At 43.2% G+C, this 19,741-nt stretch overlaps 1 protein-coding gene across 6 annotated transcripts in view; it reads right to left on the bottom strand.

Annotated features, from left to right (window-relative positions):
- PTPRG (protein tyrosine phosphatase receptor type G) overlaps window positions 1-19,741 on the bottom strand; it is a 616,375-nt gene that overhangs the window by 170,635 nt on the left and 425,999 nt on the right. The window lies entirely within an intron of this gene.

Genomic DNA, 19,741 nt, shown 5'->3' with positions numbered 1-19,741 from the left:
GTTTTTAAAAGTGCTTGTATGCCAGTGCTAGAAGTCTAAATAAGAAGATGGGTGAACTAGAGTGTCACCTATTATATCAATATCCTCATTTAATATGAATCACAGAAACTTCGTGGAATGAGGATAATCGATGGGACACAGGAATACCAGGGTACAAAATATATTGGAAGGACTGAACAGGTCGTGCTGGTGGGGGAGTGGCACTCTATGTGAAAGAAAGTATAGACTCAAAGAAGTAAAAATCTTAAGTGAACCAAACTGTACCATAGAATCTCTATGGATAGAAATTCCATGCTCTAATAATAAGAATATAGCAGTAGGGATCTATTACCGACCCCCTGACCAGGATGCTGATAGCGACTGTGAAATGCTCAGAGAGATTAGAGAGGCTATTAAAATAAAAAACTCAGTAATAATGGGGGATTTCAACTATCCCCATATTGACTGGGTACATGTCACCTCAAGCTGGGATGCAGAGATAACATTTCTTGACACCTTAAATGACTGCTTGTTGGAGCAGCTGGTCCTGGGACCCACCAGAGGAGAGGCAATTCTTGATTTGGTCCTAAGTGGAGCACAGGATCTTGTCCAAGAGGTGACTATAGCTGGATCGCTTGGCAATAGTGACCATAATATAATTAAATTTAACATCTCTGTGGTGGGGAAAACATCACAGCAGCCCAAAACTGTAGCATTTAATTTCAGAAAGGGGAACTACACAAAAATGAGGAGGTTAGTGACACAGACATTAAAAGGTACAATGCCAAAAGCTGCATGGAGACTTTTTAAAGACACCATAATAGAGGCTCAACTTAAATGTACACCCCAAATTAAAAAACATAATAAAGAACCAAAAAAGTGCCACCGTGGCTAAACAACAAGTAAAAGAAACAGTGAGAGGCAAAAAGGCATCCTTTAAAAAGTGGAAGTTAAATCCTAGTGAGGAAAACAGAAAGGAGCATAAACTCTGGCAAATGAAGTGCAAAAATATAATGAGGAAGGCCAAAAAAGAATCTGAAGAACAGCTGGCCAAAGACTCAAAAAGTAATGGCAACATTTTTTAAAGCACATCAGAAGCAGGAAGCTGCTAAACCACCTGTGGGGCCAATTGAGTGGGGCCAGTGGACAATTGAGATGCGAAAGGAGCACTCAAGAACGATAAGGCCATTGCAGAGAAACTAAATTAATTCTTTGCATCGGTCTTCACAGAGGAGGATGTGAAGGAGATTCCTAAACCTGAGCCATTCTTGTTAGGTGACAAATCTGAGGAACTGTCCCAGATTGAGGTGTCATTAGAGGATGTTTTGAAACAATTGATAAATTAAGCAGTAATAAGTCACCAGGACAAGATGGAATTCATCCAAGAGTCCTGAAGGAACTCAAATGTGAAACTGCAGAACTACTAACTGTAGTCTGTAACCTATCATTTAAATCAGCTTCTGGACCAAATGACTGGAAGATAGCGAATGTGATGCCAATTTTTAAAAAGGGCTCCAGAGGTGATCGTGGAAATTACAGGCCAATAAGCCTGACTTCTGTACCGGGCAAACTGGTTGAAACTATAATAAAGAACAACATTGTCAGACATACAGATGAACATAATTTGCTGGGGAAGAGTTAACATGGTTTTTGTAAAGGGGAATCACTCCTCACCAATCTACTAGAATTCTTTGAAGGGGTCAACAAGCATGTGGACAAGGGAGAATCCAGTGGATATAGTGTATTTAGATTTTCAGAAAGCCTTTGGCAAGGTCCCTCACCAAAGACTCTTAAGCAAAGTAAGCTGTCATGGGATAAGAGGGGAGGTCCTCTCATGGATTGGTAACTTGTCAAAAGATAGGAAACAAAAGGTAGGTATAAATGGTCAATTTTCAGAATGGAGAGAGGTAAATAGCAGTGTGCCCCATAGGTCTGTACTGGGACCAGACCTATTCAACATATTCATAAATGATCTGGAAAAAGGGGTAAACAGTGAGGTGGAAAAATTTGCAGATGATACAAAACTATTTAAGATAGTTAAGCCCCAGGCAGACTGCAAAGAGCTACAAAAAGATCTCTCAAAACTGGGTGACTGGGCAACAAAATGGCAGATAAAATTTAATGTTGATAAATGCAAAATAATGCACATTGGAAAACAATTCCAACTATACATATAAAATGATGGGGTCTAAATTAGCTGTTATCACTCAAGAAAGAGTCATTGTGGATAGTTCTCTGAAAACATCCACTCATTGTGCAGCGGCAGTCAAAAAAGTGAACAGAATGTTGGGAATCATTAAGAAAGGGATAGATAATAACACAGAAAATATCATATTGCCTCTAGATAAATGCATGGTACGCCCACATCTTGAATACTGCATGCAGATGTGGTCGGCCCACCTCAAAAAGGGTTCAGAAAAGGGCAACAAAAATTATTAGGGGTATGGAACGGCTTCCGTATGAGGAGAGATTAATAAGACTAGGACTTTTGAGCTTGGAAAAGAGATGACTGAGGAGGGATATGACTGAGGTCTATAAAATCACGACTGGTATAGAGAAAGTAAATAAGGAAGTACTATTTACTCCTTCTCATAACACAAGAACTAGGGGGTCACCAAATGAAATTAATAAGCAGCAGGTTTAAAATAAACAAAAGGAAGTATTTTTTCATACAGCGCACAGTCAACCTGTGGAACTCTTTGCCAGAGGATATTGTGAAGGCCCTAGCCAGGCCCCACTCCCTTCCACCTCAGATCTTCCATGTCCCATGAGTCTTCACTTCACCAACCAGTGAGACCCCCGAAGCCACTGAATGCTAGAGGAGTTGGGAGGTCTTTATCTGCTTTAACAGCGGGGAAGACTCTCCCACACTCCCTATATCTTTCCTCTGGCCCGCACTTGGCCTCTCAGTACAACAGAGCGAGGCAGGTAGGGGGAGGAGGCAGCCAGCCCTGGTTGTCTGGTGCTTGTTCAGCCAACCTGTCTCCTGGCCTTCAGCCACAGCACACTCATAGGAAGCAGCCATAGGAGTTCAAAATGGATGTATGGGTGGGAACGACAGAAAGGCAACCTCAGCCTATGCTAGCAGCAGCTCAAGTGGAGGAGGCAACGGCCAACCCGTGCCGTCAGCCTTTGATGTTCAAATACTGAATAGTTTAACTGTCCCAGGCTTAAGCAACCTGTTTCCACACAACCTGCTCTGGGCCTGCAGTTTCCCAAGGACTAGATACAAGCCTGCATTGAAGAAACCGTGAACCTTGTCAGACAGTTCAGGGACTCCATGCAAATCAACCCTCTTTGGTAAAGCTGGGCTAATTCACAGGAATTCACACCTAATTCACAGGAAAAGGCACTACCTCCTTGTCCAACGTTTGTGGGGCTGAAAGACCTAATTCTAACTCCCACCAAAGTAATGCCAAGTCCTGCCACCTGAACAATAACACCAAAGCTGTGACCTAGTGAAAGAAGCAAACCACAGTTAATTTAACCACGTGCATATTCTAAGAAATTCATGCCCATACAACCCAACCTTCTCAATTGCTTCACACTCACACAACTCAACCAACTGTGATTACCTGACGTGCAATGTGGTAATTCAGGGCAACCACATCTGTATTCCCCCTCTATGGTCCAGCCAGGGCACCCACTCTCAACTTCTAGCTCCCCAGCAGTTGCGTGTCTGGGTGGAGACTCGTGTGCCTCTCCCTTCTGATCACAGCATTTTCAGGCACAGTTCCCTGCCTTCACTATGTCATTCCCAGCAAAGACAGACTGCCCAAGGACACCTGCTTGCTTCCTCTTCAGAGAGGTTTAACAGATATAATTGTTTCATTTATAAGTACCACAAAGTTCTTTCGATGCAAGCCTATTTTTCCTGAAGGTAAAAAGCACTACAGAGAAAACATATTTAAAACAATGAAATAACCTACATGCATGCTAATAGGTTTACCAGAGTTAACCCCAGCCCAAACATGGATTCTGGCAGGAATAGTCCTTCAAACTCCCACCCAAGTGGGAATCCTTGTGGTCACTAGTTTATCACAGCCTCAGCACAGAACTAGCAAACTCAAAACAGGTTTATAAACACTCTTTCTACAGTTCTGGGGTCTTTGAGCTGGAGCTTCCAGGAGCAGGATATTAGTAGAAAATGGGTTTTCTTCCCCAGGGCCTAGCTTCCAAAAGGGTGGATTTAAAGTGGATTATTTGCATACTATTTCCAGCTATTTCCTAGGAAATCCACTTCGCACGTATTGTTCCAAAAAGCTCTCTGAAGTTCCTAATACCTTCCAGAGGGTGTATTAGTCAGTTTCCTAGAGAAGTTACATATAATTCCACAATAACCAATCCACAATTGTATTTTTAACACAATGAACCCCAAAGGCATTACACCTAATTCAATAAGGTTTAACTTAATTCAATAAAGTTCATTCAGGATATTGCAGGAAATTGTCAGTCAGTCACACGCCAGACACAACCTTGCGCACTAAAGCCAGCTGAAGGTGACTCCACTCATGTCTGGGAAGGAAGGTGACAGCTGCAGCAGCAGGACTAGCAGAAAGAGACCTGCTTCAGCTCATCACCACCTCGTGTGGGCTACATTAACCACACGCTTGCCAATTCCAGCCCCATAGAGACGCTTGGAGATTGCCCAATAGCAGCTCCTTATCAGGAGAAGCCGGACAGTTGTCAGCAGCCAGCCCTGGCCAGCATTAGAACATGGCGGGCCCCCATAGCCCCAGCCCTCAATCTGGTACAAACTGAGATACATGCACCCCTTTTGTTTTTTGAACAGTCCGACTTATAAACCAGCCTTTTGTCACAGTCCCAGATGCACCACAGCAGACACTCCAGGACAGCGAAGGGCCAGACGCCCAAAGAAAGCCTGAATGACTCTCACCCCTCTGAGTCACAGCTGACAGTTACACATTTCCCATCTACCGAAATCCCCACTTGCTCTTCATTTTATCTGCCATTTAATTGTCAGCTTTAACCACTCCTGCCACTTCACTGCTTTCCTGTTGTTGCCCATCTTGCTGCTATTTAGCTAACCAAGCCGTTGTTTAATTCATTTCTACAATTAATGGACGTTATTTAATCTAGTGATCGAAGAATATTCACTACTGCATTTACATTATGGGATTAGCTCATGGCTGCCATACTTTTAGCCCACTCCACCTTTAAAGGGGTAGAGTTAAAAAAACACACTATTTGTAAGTTGTGGAATTGTTGGATCAGGCATGCCCCCTGGTTACCTCTGTCAAATTGTGTGGCTTTAATAGTCATGTTGCTGTCTTTTTTAAAAAAGTGTTTTTCTTATGGCTGCTGTGTGAGACCTAATTAAGAAAAGGAGAAAGTAACTCAAGAGGACACATTGAGAATGCACAAAATGATACCGGAGGCATAAAGTAACATCAGACAGATAAAGTATATAGAAACAAATAAACAAAAAACAAAACAAAAATAAAAAGAGGGAAGCATTTCTTCTCCATGCTAATAATCTCAGGTGCTTCTTATAATAGTGGTAAGTAAAACATTCTCAGACACAAGTGTGGTTTTTAAAGTTTTACCTGTTTCCTCCCAGAGTGAGAAAGGAAGGATGACGCAGTGGTTAGAGCACTACCCAGCACCTGGGAGACACAGGTTCGTTCCTCCTTTGACACAGTCTTCCTTCAAGGCCTTGGGCAAATCACTTAGCCTCTCTGTGCCTCAATTCCCCATCTGTAAAATGGGGGTGATAGCAAGGCCCTACCATCCAGGAGTGGTGTGAGGAGAATTTAAAGATTGTGTGATAATATGGTAAGGGGAAGGCATGTTAGAGAGATAAGTCTCTTAAACAGTCTCCCCAGTTTGTGGGAGTCTTTTACACAATAAAAGGATGAAAAACATTTTTTAAAAATACTAAAATATCAATGTAAAAATCACAAACATTGGCAGTAGAACTCAAGGCAAGTCTAGTATGAGTGCTGCAAGTTGCAAGTATACAACAGTCACAAGTCAGGCCTGCAGGTTTTGCACTGCTTCTGAAAATCATCAAGTAAACAGTTTAAAAATACAGGACTGGCAGAGGTATGCTATAGGGTCCTTCCTATCTATTTAGATTTCTCCAAACCCATCATTGCTGCCACTAAAATCACATTTTTTAAAAAAAATGTGAAACTAGTGATTTAGATTGTGACTCAAAGAAAACAGAGGTGCCTGGCCCTGGACTTGGGCCTTGCTTTACTAACTGGTAGTTTAACTGTAAACCGTGCAGACTTTTATTTTGTTTGCTTTGTTTTTATTTCTGGTGACAGCTGCAATTGGTTTGAAAAGAGGAAACAGATGGAAAGAATCCTGAAGGTAAAAAACTTCCAGATGGGATTTTCTATCAAAGTAGATCAATTTTAGACCTTCCAACCTTGACAGTGTCCCTTTCATCGGCTGAGGTGCAGCAGACCTAGTATAGATCCAGCTAAGTAAGCATTTTGAAAGTGTCTTCTGAAAATGTGTGATGCTCTGCAATAAAATTAAATGGGGACTCAGGCTCTGTTCAGGGAAAAAGGCATTGGTGCATTGGTAATCACATTTTCCGTTCATCTGTATAATGCAGGGTGTCATGTCTCTTTAAAAACTTATGTGCAAGTGGAGATCAGGTTTCAGTTCAGTGCTCTCTGGGAGAGGTTTTCATTTTTCCATGCGGAAGTTTTGCTTTCCTCTCGCTAACGCTGCACTCCATTTCTCCACATCTCACCACTCTCGCTGCTTGGTTCTGCATGCTGTTGACAAAGCTATATGTAATTACTAGTTGGCTTTTTCCACAGGTGAAGAGGCCATACCAAAAAAAAAAAAAAAAAATCAAAGTTCTCATTTCCCATTGGGATGCTTGGTGCTTTTGAAGATTAAATGTGTTTAAAAACCTGTAAATCGTCAGGAGAAAAGTTCTTTTTCTGCCTGGTTCAGAGCTGGCCTAAAATCAAAGGCAAGATGAGCAACTGTTTGGGAGCAGTGCATGGAATCGGCAACTCACAGAACAATAGCTCCTTTCCAGCAACGGGGCTCACGCTGGAGGTAATTCAAGATCTGTTTTGCAGCTCCTAAGCCCAATATCCATTTTCTGTAATGATTCGAACCTTTGGAAGAAAAACTCAAGTTTTCACTTTTCTTTTTTAAAAAAGAAATAAATAAAAAAAATTGATTCTCTAGTTTCCTCTATTTTAATTCCCCTTGGTAGCAAAGTGTGCTTTTGAAACCCGAAGTGCTGGGTTCTAGCCTGAGTATTACATGTCTCTGTTTTACCTGGCACAGAAACACAGGAATTGCCATACTGGATCAGATCAGGGATCCATTTAGTCCAATATGCTGTCTCTGACAGTGGCCAGCACTGGATGCTTTAAGGAAGAGTGGACTATAGGATTATCCCAAGGCAGCTATGGGATAATCTCCCCACAGGGAAAGTTTCCTCCTGACCCCCATTAATTAGAGCATGACTTACACCTTGAAGCATGTGGGTTTATATCCCTTCCAAAATGCTATCAAAACATCTTTAATAGAGAAATGCTGTATATGCCCATTATCCTTACAAATGTCTCATTCTTTTTTGAATCCCGCTAAATTCAAGGCCTCCATGATATCTTCTGGCAATGAGTTCCATAACTGTGCATTGTGTGAAATCACAGTGACTAGTGCTTTTTCGTGGCCACAGAGTTATTACAAAGATCATATGTAGGTGAGGGCACATCTTTGTTTCTCCTCATTTGGGCTTCACCTAACAATGGCCTGCAAAAGCTTAGCGAAGCTTTTTTCCTGTGCTGGAACAAGAGCATGAACGCATTCCCATCCCCTACTTCCTGATGGGAAAGGCTAACAGTGAAGGAGACCAGCCAAATGAATACTTCTCTAGCATGATCATAAACGCACACCTAATACTGTTGTTTGGAAGCGCTCTCAGCTCAGTATGGAACAATGGCATGGAGACAGAAAACACTCTCCTGGAATTTTCCTAAAAATGCCCACAGAACTGCTACGAGACGTTGTATTTACTGAATATGAAGCAGCCACTGAAGTTTAACTAATGTACAAAAGATCCTCAGGAAATGGGATAGAACACTTGTATGTATCATTTATAATTGAACAGTGCCTGTAATCCTCTTTGACGGAAACAAACAGGTAACCATCACACTAAATGCAATGGGAAAACAAACACAGCCTTGGAGTTTAAGAATATCCTTACGCTGTTTCCTGTGCTAATAGAACTGTCTCACCTCAGGGTATAGATGGTATGAAGGTACACTAAGTATTTACGATCTCTTTGTTCATCACTTTCTCTGTGCTATTTCTCTTCCTCAGTGCACTGGGTAGAATGAACTGTTTTGTTTTAACGGGATTAATAAAAATATAAAATGAGCATTTTGTATCTTACGGAGTCTATATAACAAAGTAATATGGTCTATATAACAAGGTAATGCACAAGTGACCACATCCCAGAGACATAAAACAGCCCAGCAATCAAATGAACAATGCATTTTTGAGGGGGTTTATTTTGGGAAGCAAATAAAAATCATGGTAAGAGCGTGACACTATATAGTTAATATTTACCCACAGTTCCAGTTTACAACACTCTGAACTGGAAATAACTGGTATCTCAGATACCCACAGTGTGGCCATGGTTGATCAATGACGAACTTTTTTTAATGGCAACAACACTAGCCCTTTTTAATGGCAGCTCACCTTGTGACTAAGCATGTCCCTAAGGGCTGGCAGCACGCTCTCTTGTCTCTGTGTCAATAGGCAAGAAGCAGAAGAGGGAAACAGGCACCCTAACCACCATGTTACTAGTGCTCTAAGGACAAAAGGTCTAAAGAGCATGTGTAGTGGGACTGCTAACAGAACTGACAGCTAGCATCACAGCTGCACTGTGGTTAGAGATGCTGGGGTTTTTTATTTTATGCTACTCCAGTACTGGTATTGAATCACATGTAAAGATAATCACCAGACTCCACAGGACTATGTGTCTCTTACTTACAGGGCACAAGGCTGTTTGATGGGAGTATAACACATCATGATTTCAAAATTCAGTTCCATGCCCTATCATTATCCTTTAAGTAACTGCAGCTCTTTGCTAGCCTGATATTTTAAAGGGGAAAAAAAACCCTTTAGAAACAAACTAGGAGTCTCATAGCTTCCAAAAAAAATTATTAGACCCCCAAAAATCCTGAATTTATAAAAGCCCAGACTAAGAATATGCAAGTGAACTCAGACCTGTCTTTCAGCCAAAAGTGATTCTACACATCATAGTTTAATGAAAAAAAATCTTGGTCAAAACAATTTTAAACGTGCATGGAGAAGTTTGTGAAACAGCTTAATTTCTTTTATCATTTGTATATTTGAGTTTTGAATGAACTCTGAAAAAAGCAAGCACCGGTGGATCCCAAGACCAGATTGTGATCACTTAGTCTGACCTTCTGTATAACACAGGCCAGAGAACTTCCCCAAAATAATTCATTTTGAACTAGTACATGTCCTTTAAAAACAATCCAATCTTGATTTAAGAATTGCCAGTGACAGAGAATTCACCACGACCCCTGGTAATTTGCTCCCATGGTTAATTACGCTCACTGTTAAAAAATGTACACTTTATTTCCAGTCTAAATTTGTCTAGCTTCAACTTCTACTCACTAGACTGTGTTAAACCTTTGTCGGCTAGATTGAAGAGCCTATTATCAAATATTTGTTTCCTATGAAGCCCCCTTAACCTTCTCTTTACTAAATGAATGAATTGAGCTCCTAGAGTCCATCAGTATACGGCATGTTTTCTAACCTTTCAATAATTTTTGTGGATATTTTCTGAACCCTCCTCAATTTATCGACATCCTTCTTTGAATTGTTGGCACTGGAACTGGACGCAGTATTCCAGCAGTGGAGGTACCAGTGCCAAATAGTATGGTAAAATAACCTTTACACTCGAGGTTCCCCATTCACGTATCCAAGAATCACATTAGCCCTTCTGGCCACAGCATCGCCCTGGGAGCTCACGTTCTGCTCATTCTCTATCATGACCTGCAACAATTTTCCAGTGTCACTGCTTCCCAGGATAGAGTCCCCACCCTGTAAGCATGGCCGTCAGTCTCTGTCCTAGGTGTATACATACATTGAGGCAGTGAGTAATGTAACAAAGGTATAGCTGCAACTACAATCATTTTCAGGGAGCAGGATACTAGATCCCATCTCTGATACCCTGGCTTGAATAAGCTGCATCACGGCTCCAGGTACATGGGGAGTGAAGCAAGAGAGCCTGCCATTCCCCCTTTCCTGGCTTCCTATTTCATGCAACACCTCCAAACCTCAGTGGCACTCCCAGCCAGCAGTCTCCACATGGCAATGTCTGGAGGCAGCTGCACCGGGCACTACAAGGAAGGGCTAGGATCATCTACCATAATAAACTCCCCTTCCTAAATGTACATGACTATTTACAAGACTAACAGAAGTAAGAAATGTGTGTTCCTTTAGAAGCACAGTTAATAGATCTGAGTCTCAGGATGGAAAAAGAGAGCAGAAGAAAAATCTCAAATCCATTCCTACTGGGATAAAATAAAAACGTCTCTCCCATTTCCACCCAAAAAAATCTGGCATTTAGGCTTGTTACACTGTCATAAATTTGCACGACCACTTTCAAGCTCATTAATGGGGCTCACAAAGCAAGTACTCTGCCAAAGTCTACTATATCGAAAGCTGAAATGACATGCCTTTTGTATAAGACACAGGAAAATGAATGGCAACAATTTTGTAATACTCTACCTGAGCCTTTCCCCTTAGAATAGTGTAATAATTTACTTTTCTCTCCCTATGCAACATTTGGCCCTTGACTTGGAAACTAATAATCTTCAATCTATCAGGTCTTACCCATCTGCTAAGTAAACTGGCCAAGACGATCTGCATGCCTTGTATTTCATATAGCCAGCTGCTCCCAAGGTACTGGTCTCCAGTAGTGTTGAAAAAGACTGTCTGCCAAGGCTGAATGACTACCTGGTTAACTGTGGCAGCTGACATAAGTGACAACAGGGGAGACAGAGAGATGGAAAATTCTGCTTTCAGTTACAATGGTGGGGGTCAGGAGTAAAACTCCCCAGACTGCCTGGCTGTAGCGCCATTCAGTTTGTCTGTAAAGTCTACTGTCCACAAGACAAATATTCAGAGTCCAGAGCTTCTGTGCAAACAGGTTTCAGAGTAGAAGCCATGTTAGTCTATATCGGCAAAAAGAAAAAGGGGGACTTGTGGCACCTTAGAGACTAACAAATGTATTTGAGCATAAGCTTTCGTGAGCTACAGCTCACTTCATCGGATGCATTCAGTGGAAAATAAAGAGGGGAGATTTATATACACAGAGAACAGGAAACAATGGGTGTTACCATACACACTGTAATGAGAGTGATCAGGTAAGGTGAGCTATTACTAGCAGGAGAGCGGGGGGGAAAAGGGGGGACACCTTTTGTAGTGAAAATCAAGGTGGGCCATTTCCAGCAATTGACAAGAACATCTGAGGAATAGCGGGGGGTGGGGGTGTGGTTGGAATAAACGTGGGGAAATAGTTTTACTTTGTGTAATGACCCATCCACTCCCAGTCTTTATTCAAGTCTAAGTTAATTGTATCCAATTTGCAAATTAACTCCAATTCAGCAGTCTCTCATTGGAGTCTGTTTCTGAAGTATTTTAGTTGAAGAATTGCCACTTTTAGGTCTGTAATCGAGTGACCAAAGAGATTGAAGTGTTCTCCCACTGGTTTTTGAATGTTATAATTCTTGACATCTTGACAGTCTCTACGTAAAAGAATACCGCTCTCCTGCTGGTAATAGCTCATCTTACCTGATCACTCTGCTCACAGTGTGTATGGTAACACCCATTGTTTCATAAATCTCCCCACTGTATTTTCCACTGAATGCATCCGATGAAGTGAGCTGTAGCTCACGAAAGCTTATGCTCAAATAAATTTGTTAGTCTCTAAGGTGTCACAAGTCCTCGTTTTCTCTGTACAAACAGTTTCCCAAGAAAGAAAGAAAATTACTATGTATTAGCTATGCTAAAGAGATCAAATTGTCCTGTAAAATTCCAGAAGAATCAACATGGTTAAGCAATCTATTCTCTCATAATCAGCCTACTCTGGCTGGACAGATGTCAATACTGTACTTAGGTAGGAATGCTCCTAATTTTCCACTATTTTAATTCAAGAACAAGAAAAGCCACATGCATGCATACACTAAACTATAAACTACTATACATTTTAATACTGTAACTACTGATTTTTAAAAATTCAAGGTAACTGCAGTCCAAGGTGGCAGCTTCCCACAGCCCCCATTGGCCTGGAGGGGTGAACCGCGGCCAGTGGGAGCCACGATCGGCTGAACCTGTGGACGCGGCAGGTAAACAAATTGGTCCGGCGCGCCAGAGGCTTTCCCTGAACAAGTGATGGACCGGTTTTGAGAACCACTGTTCTAGTCCATCCCCCTCCTGCCCTCTTCCCCACGGGTAATGTGCTATGACTGCACATCACAGACAGGTTCAGCAGTGGAGGTGCCATCATCCCACATGCTTACACTGATGCGATGAGAGAGAGAGAGAGAAAAGGGTTTGCCATATAATATGTGATGCACACAGAATAAGCATCTCGCACCACAAAGCTCCTAAGACACAGCAAGTAATAGAAAAGGTCCCTTTAAGACTTTAAATTGCTGTTTATGTGAAGCAGGAAGAAAAATAGATACACAGGCAAAATGTGACACTAAACCTTAAGCACGGTGCACACACTATTTCACACAGATATTGCCAGGACTGCTGATTAAAAACAAATGTATTAGATCTGCGTTAACCTCCAGCTATGGCAATTTGTATCAGGTTCAGTAACTTGAAGACAAATTCCACTGAGTCAAACCTGTTTTTCTGAGCTCCTTTGGTTTTCAGGTGTTAATATTCCCTTTCATGGGCGAAGAAAATATTCAAGGCTTAGAGGCACAAAAGGAGAAGGAGGATTCAGTTTTGAGACGTAGGAACTCCCACGCAAACAGACTGGAAGTTTTATATATTGCATTGTTAAAAAAAGGCAGCTAATGGGTCTTCCAATGATTATTTTCAATAGGATAATGGGTGTGCATTGATCCTTCTAGCTAATTCCACTTCAAATAATGTATCTCCGAGTGAGGACTTTGTAGTGATGTATTAACTTAATACACCACAGTTTTGTGGAGAGTATTGAAAATGAGATATTAACTAGCAATGCCAAAGAGGAGACTGCTAGGTGGACATTTTTTAAATTTTTTCTTTAAGGTTAAATTAAAAATGGTTTAAAAAGCTATTGAACTGGCTTAATATATTTTAAGCAGACCTCATTTACATCAGGCATTCTGGCTGCCTCACACTTGCCCTGAGTACAGCTCCGCTTCCTTACAGCACCACTGGGGACAACATCAAAACACTCCTTACCCTTACCCACATGTGCACACTGTGCTTTGCTCAGCACTGTGATAACCACATCCAGGAAGGCCCTGGAGTTAGCTGCAAGGATATTACACAAGCAAACTGGAAAACGTTACATCTTTGAAAATTTCCAGCTCAAAAGCTGTCTTGTTTTCAATCTTTGTGCTCTCAGCCACGCTTCCTTGCTCTAGTGTTTGTTCTGGTTCACATGTTCTAGTCAGGTTTCAGAGATCTCAGGGAGTCTTTCCCAGGATGGGTCTTTTTTCTCTATAGGAAAATCAGGCTTCCCTGTTGTCCCAGAAGTTCCCATTCCCCTCCTCATAGTTCAGTTTCAGTTATAAATTATGCAGTCTTCCCAAGTAATCTTTTGCTTATTGTTCAGACTTGTTGGGGCTTAGGGCAGCCTCAGCTTTGCTCTCCTTTTATATGTAACATTTGAGCTGGCCATTTGTTCTCCATAATGAGGCTCATTTCAAAAGTCCAGTCTCTCCATATCGATAAGTCAAATCTCTGCAAGCAGCTTACTCCCAAATTTCCAGCACATTATCCATACAGAAATTACATAAAGGTCCATGATATAGAAGTGTAAATGAGATATTGTGATGTCGCTATTTATAAACAGCAGAAAACATCTTTGTTGAAGGACAGAGATAATGGTCTACACAATAAACTCCCCAAATCCACCCGTTTCATTGTATCCTGGCTACCTGGACTCACTTTTGTGGTTTTATTCTGTCCAGTAGGGATGTTTGAGAATGTACTTGCACAAATAATTTTATACAAACAGTTTGTTGAAACTTTAAAGTATTAAGAAAAGAGGAAAGAGACTGAATAACTTGAATGAGAAAACATATAACATCTTGATATTGAACTCCAATATTTCCCAAGGCAGGATGCTAATGCAGGATGCACTGGGTCAAAAAACAAGGGTTTTGGACCCAAATGTAACTAATTAAGTGCAGTTTAATTACTCAGCTCAGAGTATGTTCTGCATTTCTATGTTAATCACATACTGCGTTGTATGCTGGTAACTGACTGATCAGTTCACTATGCCAAGCAATTCTTCACTATGTCACATAGACTATCGATGCCACCCAGTACTTTAAGTTATGTAATCACTGGCCCCATAAGCGTGCTTTTATTCTTTTTCTGCTGTAAACCATTCCCTGTCCTAAACATTGACTCCATCCATTGACAAAGCAATACAGCAAGCCCTAATTTTACAAAAGTAGTCCTAAGGCCGCTTACACGACTGGTTTAAAAGCATAAAGTAATAGCATTTTCATCACAGAAAGATAATTTACAGTAAGTGAAAAGCATACTCAATTCACAAATTGTTGAAAAAAAAAACCTTACTAATAAGCATCCATCTGAGGAAAAACAAAAGATAACCCCAGCTCAAAGAGGACACACTGATAAATGGCAATTTGAGCAGTTCAATAGAGTATTTAAAATATACCACAGCTCTGCAGAAGACAAAATTTAATTATGACAAAGAAGAGACAGCTATAGTGGTGGAATCTCAGCCCCAGGAAGGCTTGATTGATAGAATAGGCTATTTGCAGCTGAGCAAAAAAGGGAAAAGCTGCATGTTTATTTAAAGCAATTTTGGTGCACTGTGCCCACTTGCTTTCCTTTGAGAAAATAATGTCATTTCTTCATACAGCATGTCGTCTACTTATTTCAGCAGCAGAGTGCAAGATCTCTTAATCCTTCCAGCAGTTCAGCTGGAAAAATGGCATACTGGAGGGTAACATTTTATTGGGAAGAAATCTATTTTTATAAAAACTGCCATCAGTAATAAACTCCGTTCTCACTACTTCAGAAAGAAACGTAGATGGGTCCGCTTTTAGTGTTGCTGTGATGTGTCCAATCTCAGAGAGACCTCAGGTGACAACAGCTATTACACCGAAAACGGGGCAGGGAAGGAAGTGTCGCCATGAAAAACAGAGCCCGCGTTACAGCTGGGTTATCCGCAAAGACCCAAGCCTCACTGAAGAGACGCTTTACACGTTTCAAGAGACCAGATTCGAAGTTGCGAAGTTATATTTAATCTTCTCATGTTCGTGGCTCCAACTCGGTAAAGATTTGTTTGTGCAACTGAGAAAGGGTTAAAAAAAATAAAAATCTGTGCTGGAGGAAACACAAAAGGTGCAGGGAACCAGTTCAGATTAGCACCCAGAATCCCAGCAGCTGGGCGGAATTTGCAAGGGGAGACTATGGAAACCGCTCCAATTCAGAATGTCAGGGTACATTAGGCATTTCCAGCCCTTTCTCCTCCTAGTTGACACAGAGGCACTGGGCATAGCAATCATCCCTTTCACAGCAGCTGCCAAGAAGAACTTTCACAGCTTCCTGCCATCACCTTTCATTCACCTTGGAAACCTCCCACTGGTCCTGGGCTCCCTGCTTTCCTAGTGCTGACTACCCACTTCAGCTGTCCACCATCACACTTCCGGCCCACCACCCAGCTCATTCCCCCAGAGCGACAATGGCTCTGCTGTGGGAACTGGCGCAGAAAGTAAAGCAGGCAGCTGTGACTCAGAGCACACACAGGGGGCAGAAGTGTTGATTAAGGTAACATGTTGACATAGTCATTTTTCTGACCATAACCACACCTCAGTTCACAATTCCATTAGCAAATCAAGTGAAAATAACTTCCTGGAGTACAGGATTGAGGGGGGGACAAGCCTCAAATTAGGAGTTTAAAAAAGCAGGACCAATTTTTCTGCTGATGTAAATGGGCACAACTCTGTGAAAGATCAATGGAGCTGCACCAATTGACAACATCAGAAAAGTTAGTTTTTATTCTTATTCTTATTTAAGAGGTTACTTTGAAATATAGTCACCAATGCAGACTGTGCTGGCAGCAAGAAGGGAACATAAGTGCCATGTTCAAATTTTACATTTCTCCCCTCCATTCATCCATTGACACTTGCCAGCTAGTGGCAAACTATCCACTCTCCTCTTTTTGCTAACCCAATATTTCTTGCCTTCAGACAACCATCTGTAACAAACCACACAGCTATGTCTTGTTGGGGAGAGAAAAGAAGGGGAGACTTTGCTTGTCTGCCTCACTTCTCCGACACAAGTTTCTCAAGGGAGACATTTCCCATTTCTGATGCCGTTGTAAGTCGAATGGACTCACACGCCTCCAGCAGTTTCGCGCTCCTTCTCCATGAACCTTGTTTTAGATCAATAGTGTTAATTAATCTTTTTCTGCCACAGAAGGACAAATTAGTCTATCAGTTACAATGTATTCTAGAAAATTTTTGCATTTCTCTTTAAGGAAGTTCCTGCTTTTCCACTGTAAACTTTTAAACTAGTTCAGGTTCTTGCAGTGTCTTGCCAACAACTTCCCTTGAGGTGCTTTGCTCTTCTTGCTCTTATTGGTGATGGCACATGTGTGGTGAGGGAAATGGGACACAGACCCACATGGTGTCACAAGACACCCCCCTGTAGTACAAATTCCTTCCAGCACCCCCATCAATAAGGCTCTAAACACCCCCAACTCTCTCTTCCTTCCAAATTTCCAGTGATACCTCCCTTCCACATAAATCCCCATCCTCTCTCCCACCAACCCCCCCTCCCCCTGCATACATCCTCCCTCTCCTCCAAAGCACACCTCATTCTCCCCTCTCCAAGGCTTCCCACCAGTGGTGCAAGTAGAAATAATTTCTTGCCGGTACCCTGCACTCATGGCAGGGACACGGGGGGGAAGATGTGACCTGCCCAAGTGACTTCTCCCCAGCCCGGGCCCCCTGCACTCTCCCCATCCCCTCCCCATGATCCACACCCATCCCATGTTACCTGGTGTAGGTGGGGAGGGTCAATGACTCTGTCCTCCTCCCACTGTGCCGGAGATTTTGGCTGTACAGACCTCAGGCAGGAGGACTCAGGAGATGCAGCTGAGTGGAAGGGCTGGGGGCCGGGCTGGTACAGCCGCGCCGGAGGAGCTGCTGGCCTGGGTTTAGGGCTATCCCGGGAACCGCAGCAGTGAAAGGAGCAGAACGTGCAGCTCCTCTGGCATGGCTTCCACTCGGCCCTTCGACGCAGAGGCGTCTCCTGAGCCGTCCTGCCTGGGATCTGCACAGCAGCCCCGCTGGAGGAGAGGGCTGGGGAGCAGTCCAGCAGCTGCGCCAGAGGAGCTGCTGGCATGGGGCTGCCTGGCAGCCCCATAGAATCATAGAATATCAGGGTTGGAAGGGACCTCAGGAGGTCATCTAGTCCAACCCCTGCTCAGAGCAGGACCAATCCACAATTAAATCATCCCAGCCAGGGCTTTGTCAAGCCTGACCTTAAAAACTTCTAAGGAAGGAGGTGCATTACCACCTCCCTAGGTAACGCATTCCAGTGTTTCACCACCCTCCTAGTGAAAAAGTTTTTCCTAATATCCAACCTAAACCTCCACCACTGCAACTTGAGGCCATTACTCCTTGTCCTGTTATCTGCTACCACTGAGAACAATCTAGAGCCATCCTCTTTGAAACCCCCTTTCAGGTAGTTGAAAGCAGCTATCAAATCCCCCCTCATTCTTCTCTTCCGTAGACTAAACATCCCCAGTTCCCTCAGCCTCTCCTCATAAGTCATGTGTTCCAGTCCCCTAATCATTTTTGTTGCCCTCCGATGGACTCTTTCCAATTTTTCCTTGGGCCCTTGAAGTGTGGGGCCCAAAACTGGACACAGTACTCCAGAGGAAGCCTCACCAGTGTTGAATAGAGGGGAATGATCATGTCCCTCGATCTGCTGGCAATGCCCCTACTTATACAGCCCAAAATGCCATTGGCCTTCTAGGCAACAAGGGCACACGGTTGACTCATATCCAGCTTCTCATCCACTGTAACCCCAAGGTCCTTTTTTGCAGAACTGCTGCCTAGCCGTTCGGTCCCTAGTCTGTAGCGGTGCATGGGATTCTTCCATCCTAAGTGCAGGACTCTGCACTTGTCCTTGTTGAACCTCATCAGATTTCTTTTGGCCCAATCCTCCAATCTGTCTAGGTCCCTCTGTAGTCTATCCCTACCCTCCAGCGTATCTACCACTCCTCCCAGTTTAGTGTCATCTGCAAACTTGCTGAGGGTGCAATCCACACCATCCTGCAGATCATTTATGAAGATATTGAACAAAACCGGCCCCAGGACTGACCCTTGGGGCACTCCACTTGATACCGGCTGCCAACTAGACATGGAGCCATTGATCACTACCCACTGAGCCCGACAATCTAGCCAGCTTTCTATCCACCTTATAGTCCATTCATCCAGCCCATACTTCTTTAACTTGCTGGCAAGAATACTGTGGGAGACCATGTCAAAAGCTTTGCTAAAGTCAAGGAACAACACGTCCACTGCTTTCCCTTCATCCACAGAACCAGTTATCTCGTCATAGAAGGCAATTAGATTAGTCAGGCATGACTTGCCCTTGGTGAATCCATGCTGACTGTTCCTGATCACTTTCCTCTCCTCTAAATGCTTCAGAATTGATTCCTTGAGGACCTGCTCCATGATTTTTCCAGGGACTGAAGTGAGGCTGACTGGTCTGTAGTTCCCAGGATCCTCCTTCTTCCCTTTTTTAAAGATGGGCACTACATTAGCCTTTTTCCAGTCGTCCAGGACTTCCCCGGATCGCCATGAGTTTTCAAAGATAATGGCCAATGGCTCTGAAATCACATCCGCCAACTCCTTTAGCACTCTCGGATGCAATGCATCTGGCCCCATAGACTTGGGCATGTCCAGCTTTTCTAAATAGTCCCGAACCACTTCTTTCTCCACATGTTCTTCTCTCTCCCATGTTCTGCTCCTTTGCTTCCTTGAGCCTGGGAGCCTCTTTTCAAGTGCCATTCTGAGCTGCATCCACCTCCCCAAGGTGTCCTGGATCCTTCTCTCCAAGGCACCTACAAAGCTTCCCTGGCCCTGTGTAGCCCCCTAATTCCTCCCTCATCTTGTGTCCTCAGGAAGTCCCTGTGCCCCCCAACTCAATCACTTTCTCCTACCTGGGTGTCCTCCACGGAAGTGGGGAGAGGAGATGGAACAGGAGCTGCTATGAGGCCAGGGCTCAGTGTTTTTCCTTTTGTGTCTTTATCTGCCCACCTGGGTTCTTCTGCGCTGTGCTCAGAGCCAGTGGGAGGACAAGGAGCCAGATCCAGAGAGTAGCCTTCTGGCAGCTTAGAAAAGGGACAGAGCATCGCCCAGTAGCAGGAGACCCAGCCCAGCCAGTCAACTGGCTGATATGGGCAGGGAGTGGGGGAAGAAATGGTTGCTGAGATGCAGCCTCAGGCTGTTCCACTTGGAGGGGAGGGAGGCAGCAGAAAAGTTGCAAGGCGGAA

This window comes from Lepidochelys kempii, chromosome 7, assembly GCF_965140285.1.
Source record: "Lepidochelys kempii isolate rLepKem1 chromosome 7, rLepKem1.hap1, whole genome shotgun sequence".
NCBI classification, from domain to species: domain Eukaryota; kingdom Metazoa; phylum Chordata; order Testudines; family Cheloniidae; genus Lepidochelys; species Lepidochelys kempii.
The sequence above is the reverse complement of the archived record's forward strand: the minus strand, read 5'-3'. Positions and strand labels throughout refer to the sequence as shown.